The following is an 8,103-nucleotide window of genomic DNA, read 5'->3' as shown; positions in this document are numbered from 1 at the left end:
ACCTTCATTTCCAATGTCCTTGACTGCATTATGCAGATCTTTCCATCAATTAAACATCTTTTGCTTGTTTTTATCTCGACAGTCTTTGAGGAAGTATGACAAAAATCTTTTAGCTTTCACACCACCTATTGATGGTTTTCTTGGTACTTTGCTACCCCCTTGTGACCGCTTGTCGTCCTCCTCAATTTTAACATGCCCCCCATGCAAGCCAATGTCTGATAGCACTTTTTCTATTGCTTTGATTGATTTTAGAGATTCTTTTTTAGGCTTTAACGTCCATGCAAAACATATGTACAAATACACCAGCTTCTCTACAATTCTACATAGTGCATGTAATGTGCATATGTGCACTCTGGATAGAGGAATACTGATCAAGCACTGCTTTGAAATATTTATCTTTTAAATGCCTATCAAGAGCTTTGTTCCATAGTACACGATCTAAAGTCTTTGCATTTACACCTTTGCCTATGTTATACATGCATTTTAGAGTCTTTAAATCACCTACCATGTGCCATTCCACTTTATAGTCACCGAACCCAGGCACATGAAGGGCCCTTCCATTTCTTTGCTCACTAATCAGTGATGGAATTGTAGTTTGATGAAACACCCAATGTAAAATTTCAAAGTCTTCTTTATCTACCTGTGTCATTAGGAAGAAACTCATGTTTAATACAAGTTTCGCGTTTCAATTATTTCAACGTAATACACAGTCATATTCAATGATAAACAAGATACCTCAAAAGATCCAAGCGACAATATGTTATTCTCCAATTGCTGAAATATCTTGCATCATCTTTTGTAATTGATGTGTCTAAGGCCGTGTTCATTAGAGTGATATTAACCCTCTCCATTTTTCTATTCTTTAAAATCTCACACTCATCTAGTTTCAAAACAGATTTTAGAACTCCTTCACATTCTTCTTGACTAATCTCTGAATTTCGTACCTTTGCAAAGCTTCAAGATCAAAGAAAATATTATGCTGGTTAAAGAGTACCTCTTTGTCTTTAGCAACAACGAATGTTGCTTCAATATGTACTGGTGAACCATGCTTCTCAAACACCTCTAAGTTCACATGTTGGCGTGCAGACTTTACTTGCATTGGTTTTGGAAGTAACAAACCTTTATGCTTCTTACTTTGACATTTCTCTTCTAGTGCCTTAAACAGTATACTATATGCTTTCTGAGAGATGCCAGTCTCATCCAGCATTGCTTGCACCTGGGAGCTGGTTCTTGTTCATAAAAGAAGACACATGCTTCTCATTGATTTTTTGAAACTTCTTTTGATACAACATCTCTTCCACTATTCCTTTTGGTACTACCAAATGACTATAATGCACTCCAGCTTCTTTGGAATAATGTACCTTGGACTCAGGATGAAGTAAAGATCTAAAAATAGAATAACATTAAATCAGATTACTTATGTCTAGTTTCAAACAAAGAACCTAATCTAAAAAGAGAAATATATATGAAACAAGAGTTAACATTACCTTACAGCCTCTACTCGCTTCTTCATCCCTCCACTTCCAACTTTCATTTTCTCTATGTTGCAAAGTTGCCTTCTTCTTTTACGTGGCCCTAGTGCTGTGTCCTTTCTCCTTAAAGCATCAATCTTTTTCTCCAAGTCTTGAATTGATTCTTTGTTTGCCATAAGCTTCTCTGCATACAACACATTTAGTTTTTTTATTTCAGTGTTCTCTATCTGTAGAAAATCCCTCTGTTGTTCTGCAACCATCACTTTTGTTTCTAAGTGTTAGGCATAACCCAGCAAACCTTGTCTACCATCACCAGTGAAATGTAGTAGGTTTGTGATGTTGCAAAATGGAGGTGGTGCATTTGTAAATGGATCCTTGGGGTACATTGAGCCATCAGTCCATAAGTCCAAATGACGCTCTCCATTATTCCTCCTTTGCTCTTTTTACTCATTACATTTAAAAAAAACTCTTATTTCGTTTCTTCAAAGGCTGGTACTGAGATTGTATGTCCACATAAAGATGGTAAGTATCATATGTTCTTTTACATGCACCATTTCTACTACTGTACTGAGAATTTGAGTGTCTACATGTGTTGTTAAAGGTGGATTAATTGGAATCCCCAAATTTGGATTAATGTTCTCATTTGCAAAGCTAGTATTTTCTATCATCATTAAACATATTAAAGAATTGAAACAAGAATTAACTTGATTAGTAAGGACGCTTTTTTTTAAGTTTCAGTAGGAAAACCCCCCACGGTCGAGATGATGAGTGATTAAAGCTTTCCTCGAATCTTTTAAATGCATAACTACCTCAAATTCTGTGAAATTCTGGTTCTGACAAGTTTTACGTGCATCCAACAAAGAATGCCGCCTCATGATGAAACCTCATTGAAAGAATATGTATATTTTAATATATTTAAACCTACTAATATAATAGTAAAAAATGACCCGAATTGGATATGTTTTAAACATTTTTTATTTTCTCTCTCTAAGCTAAGTTGGCACTTCTTACAGGGCCCAAAATTGAGTCCTTATTTCTCCTAATGAGAGCTATGACCCAGGTAGGTCATCAATGTCCAAAGCATTAGTTGAGCTTGATATCTCAACACCCTGCTTCTCCGAGAATTGATCTGAAGCTCGCACTTGTGGTGGCAATTCAAAGATCTCCAAGTTAACAATGCATATCTCGTCAACTTCCCACCGTAGCTCCCACTACCTCCACCACCAGGTGAAGAACCCACATAGCAATGGATGCTCTAGTAGGTGATGCATAATTTCATTGGGGCCAATACACGTAGGTAGAGGACTTCCATGTGCAAATTACATGCAAAATCTTTCGAACCCTCGGTGTTTATTTGGAAGATTTCAAAGACGTTAAGAAGGTTTAGACATTAGCACATCTACTAAATGAAAGAAAACTTTAATAATTAGCTTTTGACTTTGACATTGGCGTGACATTTTGACAAATATATGGCTATTATGAAAGAATGAGATTCCGCCTCTCCCACCATCTCCAGATGTTTAAGGAGTGTTTCCTTACAGAGTTTTTCCAATCCAAAGATATTCAACAATCAGCTTTTGACTTTTGACATTGACCTGATGTTTTATCAAATATATGGCTATTGTGAAAGGATGAGATTCCACCCCTCACACCATCTCCAGACATTCGAGTAGTGTTTCCTTACATACTTTTTCCAATCCAAAAATATTTGTATCGTTCTCCATTAATCCGCTTCTCTATCATGACGCTATCCAAAACTTCTCCCTCCACCCACTCACAGTTCCAAAATATTTTCATCACTACTAAGAAGTGGCCTGGGCAGGGGAGTGTTAACAACCCTATTCAATACCACTTCCTTTTTCTGCCATATGGTTCCATTGTAATCATACATTTATAAAGAAATATAATTTTCTATCCAAGGAGTAGTACCATTGCCAAATAATTTTTCCTTTTGATACTAGAACATGTAGAATGTTTGTAATATCCTAGCTAGTGAGAAAGGGACACCAAGACTAGCTTTTGAGCAGTCGGCCGCATGTGGGCACTACACTATGCATACAAGGTTACTCCTTGGATGTGAGCTTCACTTTTTTACCTATGTAATAATAAAGAAACTTGGAGCTCTATCTTATCTTCTTGTCTTTTTGTCTTCTATGTTGAGCATTTGTGTCGTGATTTCATGGCTAGCTTGCTTGTATGCATGCTTGTAGTGAGTGTGGGTGTGTATATGCATGAGATTGGAGTGCTCGCTTTCTTGAGATCTAGTGCTTGTGTGAAGGTAGGGATTGAGAGAGTGAAAAAGAATATTCAATAGGGAGCTATCTATAGCTATCCCCTTGCTTGAGCTTGGTAGGAGGAGTCCAAGCATTAGCAATATTTGAACTTAAGGATTGACAACACTTGAGGTTTCCTAGCCTCCCATAAACATATGCTCCCTAGGCCTTAACCGAGCAATACTTTATGCATTACGACATTGGGACTAAGACCGCTCTCCAGACACCAAAAACAAGCCAACAAGATGGTAACATGTGGAATGCTAAATCGGGGACAGACCAAATAAAAAACAAACAATACAGAATCCAAACTTTAACTAAAAGTGTCAAACTATTCACCCAAACCAAATCTATACATACACCACTGTATCCTAGCACCCAAAAAAGTAAGAAAACCAGAGCATTTCCAAGTATTCAAATGCAATAGGATCGCCAAAAGTATCGACGGATTAGCTGACACTTGGATAATTATCTAGATTAATAGTACTTAATAGCATTGATCAAAGAAACATAAGAGAGACAATGTTCAAGACAAAAAACTGACTGGTAATGATTCATCTACTACTTGCAAGACTCTTACATGTGGATTATATATGCATACAAAATATAACTACTTGTCACATGAACTATCTGGATACAAGTGGTCGCAATTGTTGGGCTGTTACCTATTGAGCTCAACGAGCATTGTACTTTATTCATGCTTACAAATACAAAAGAATAGATACTACTAAGGCTAATATTACTAAGGGTGGTTTCATCCGCTCACAACTTACTTCTAGATAACCTAGTGAGTAATGACTTTTGAAGTATATAAGTCAATTTCTCCATTGTGTAACCATACTTCCCATTTGTGCAATAGATTGAGTGTTCTCTCTACTCTCATTCTCCCTTGCAATCCACTTGTATCTATGTGTGGGCATGCTGGTTTAGGAAAGCAATGTCCTCTTAGTTCCCGAGACTTATTTGTCGTGTTCTCTACTCTTTCCTTGTCGCTGCAACCAAGTAGATTAGAGCTTAAGGTGACCACACAAGCATTGGCTTTATCAATTTGCAATACCTACAATACAAGTAGCTACTTCAGTGTGACACTGAAGGCGAGAACCATTTGACGCATGTGCCTCCCACACTAGGAGGTGAAGCTATGGAGTTTGACTCTCCCTAACAACCCTTGCATCAACAAGACTTTACATGAATTGGCTCTAGTTTCAGGGACCACCTTTTTGCTTTACAAATCTTTCCTGTGTTCATAGAGTCTGGTGTGAATTTGAGGGATTCGGATGGTCTGGGAGTATTGGAGGATGTTCAATTCTTGGCATTATAAAGCATTTTCCTTTTTAATACATTTTGGATGCTTGTGGTTCTTGGTAGAGGGTGCGAAGTTTGAGTCACACCAAGCATTCATTAATGCCTTCTAAATAAAGCGCCACCACATGCTATGGTTGATGATGTTCGCACGTCCCAGACACACATATAAGGATTAGAAATAAATTCACATTCAATTTTGTGCCCTAATTTTGTGAAGATTGTATCCTATGGAGAAAAGGATATCAAACTAGTTTGAGCTTCTACAACATCAATGATTGTGGAAGACTCCTGATTGAAACAACTGTACGAACATACAAAACAATAAAGAGAACGAAAAAAAAATAGTTGCTCCACAACTCACCTCTAGAGTCCTAGAAAAACAGAAGTCTAGGCAGCTGAAGAGTACAAATGCTTGACTTCAGCATACTGAAGAGTTCTGTCCTCACCAGTCTAGCAACAACATTTGGAGTGAAATAAACAGAAGTCTAGGCAGCTGCACTACCATCACCAATATTCCTCACAAGTACACTGTCCATCCTTGAAAATGTGAATGTGGTTTGCATCTTTGACCTGAATTTTGCGCTGCTCCACTTTTGATATGAGCGACATAGCAAAATGGCAGTCACCACAAACCCGCATGTTCTCTGTAACACGTATAGGTGTCCTTTCAGGTTTGATCTTCCTTTGCATCATCTGAAATGCCTTGTGGCACGCTATGCAAACCTGGAGAATACCCTTCCTTCAATATTTTTTGACCAATGTCTTTTAGCTTCACATAGATATTTTTGCCTTGGGGATGACTCATCCCCGACAATAAACAAATGCACATTTCCACTTGCATCAGTCCACCAACAACGTCCTGCCATCTTCCATGCTCCATTTTCCATTCTCATAGCTTCAACCTTGTCTGCTTCCTCTCGCATATATATTACTAATGCAGACATATGCTGCAGCATCCTTTTCATCCAATTGTACTGCATGTTCAAAGGCCAATCTTCCAAGCTTCACATTTCCCCATTTTCGACAAGCACCCAACAGAGCAGACCAAAGTGGAAGACAATCAGAAGATGGCATCTTCTCAATCACTCCTATTGCCTTCTCGAAGTGCCCTGCACGGCTGAAAAGATCAACCATGCAAATGTGGTGCTCTAAAGTTGGGATGATGCTATGGACTGTGCTCATAGTCTCAAAGTACATTTGCCCCTCATCCACTAGACCGGTGTGACTGCACGCAGTAAGCAAAACAACGAACGTGACCAGATCTGGCTCTATACCTTCTTCTATCATTTTGTTGAATGACTCAAAAACAGTTTCAATGTTTCCAAGCTGGGCATATCCTGTGACTAGCGCATTCCAGGAGACTACATCCCGAACTGGAAGCTCGTCAAACACTTCATGCGCTTTTGCAAGTGCACCACATTTGGCATACATATCCACCAACGCATTGCCAAGCACAATATCTTTTTCCAATAAACCCTGCCTGGCGACCTCAGCATGTATCTCTTTGCCCTTCTCAGCTGCTCCTATGCTGCCGCAGGCTTTCAAGATGCAAGTAAAGGTGACTGCATCTGGGGAGAGGCCCTCCTCTCGCATCTGTCCAAAGCAGTGCAGAGCCTCATGACCATGCCCGTGTTGGGCATATCCTGCGATCAGGGCACTCCAGGAGACTACATCCCGAACTGGAAGCTCGTCAAACACTTCTTGTGCATTTGCAAGTGCACCACATTTGGCATACATATCCACCAACGCAGTGCCAAGCAAAATATCTTTTTCCAGTAAGCCCTGCCTGACAATCTCAGCATGTATCTCTTCGCCCTTCTCAACTGCTCCTATGCTGCCGCAGGCTTTCAAGATGCAAACAAAGGTGACTGCATTTGGGGAGAGACCCTCCTCTTGCATCTGTCCAAAGCAGTTCAGAGCCTCATGACCATGCCCGTGTTGGGCGTATCCTGCAATCAGGGCACTCCACGAGACTACATCCCGAACTGGAAGCTCGTCAAACACTTCTTGCGCTTTGGCAAGTGCACCACATTTGGCATACATATTGAGTAGGGCAGTGCCTACGTAAATGTTCTTTTCAAGCAAACCCCTTTTGAGAATATCAGCATGTATTCTGCTTCCTTTGCATAGGTCCTTCTGCTTGGCACAAGCCTTTAGTAAGGCTACAAGAGCAGTATCCTCTTGAAACTGCTGGTGGTTGCTGTTTCTATCTCCTTGTTTCTGGTGGATTTCCTTGGCCTTCGTCATCCGCTTATCCTTCCGCACACAGAACTCTCGTTGCAGTCCTCTTCTTCTGAGCTCCTCTAGAACCCAAGATGGATTGTACCCGCCATCTATCCACAGAAACTCCTTTGTCATTTTATGTTTGAAGTCTGGGGATCTTGGGCTTCTCTGTGATGCAAACAATAACTCAGGAAAGCCAATCGGTTTTCGTGTCCTCTCATGTAATTGTAAAACAGTGCTTACCTTGCTAGTTCGATTGTCCAACCATTGGGAGGGATCCCTGAAGTACTCCTTCCACAAGAAGTCCATGTCTCTACACGCCATAGGGAGGGACCCAAGTCCTTCCTTTCGGTCGTTAAGCAGTGAGCTCTGCAGACGCCAGGAAAATGCAAATTTTGGTGAGTCCTCCTTTGTGGAGTGGAGGAACTTTAAAAATTTTGCGATTTATTTCATTTGTTTTAATTTATTTATTTTAATTAATTTACATAAGTGTGGGGACACTTGTACCGAGATAACTCCACACATGGCAAAGAACTCCACACATGATGAAACCTTGGTTAGTTGGGACTCAACACATCCTAAGTATGCCATAGTGCCTAATCACAACGGTTCCCTCGAACATGCTCACATGCTTTTAAGTTAAGCCAAAAAAAGGTTGTCCTCACAATTGGGTGAAAGGACATGCATTGGGATCAAAGGAGGCTAAAGTTCCAATGGCCAAGGGACAAAGGACAAACAACCTGTTGATGCCACTAAAAATGATGGGACATAAACAAACTACCAAAGCTCCAAAATTTCAAAGAAGTTGGAAGTTACAAAGGATGCTGAAG

The 8,103-nt window shown here is 39.9% G+C and overlaps 1 pseudogene across 1 annotated transcript; it reads right to left on the bottom strand.

Annotated features, from left to right (window-relative positions):
- Nucleotides 1-5,292: 5,292 nt before the first annotated feature.
- On the bottom strand, nt 5,293-7,680 carry LOC147616602 (pentatricopeptide repeat-containing protein At2g13600-like; annotated as a pseudogene). Its single transcript, XR_015262514.1, has 2 exons — nt 7,517-7,680; nt 5,293-7,441 (listed from the first exon to the last, which is right to left on the bottom strand). The product of XR_015262514.1 is annotated as a pentatricopeptide repeat-containing protein At2g13600-like (transcript).
- Between the last annotated feature and the right edge of the window lie 423 nt (nt 7,681-8,103).

The sequence above is a fragment of the Cibotium barometz genome, chromosome 38 (assembly GCF_041138505.1).
Source record: "Cibotium barometz isolate CiBa-2024 chromosome 38, ASM4113850v1, whole genome shotgun sequence".
Classification (NCBI taxonomy): domain Eukaryota; kingdom Viridiplantae; phylum Streptophyta; class Polypodiopsida; order Cyatheales; family Cibotiaceae; genus Cibotium; species Cibotium barometz.
This window is presented reverse-complemented; position numbering and strand designations above follow the sequence as displayed.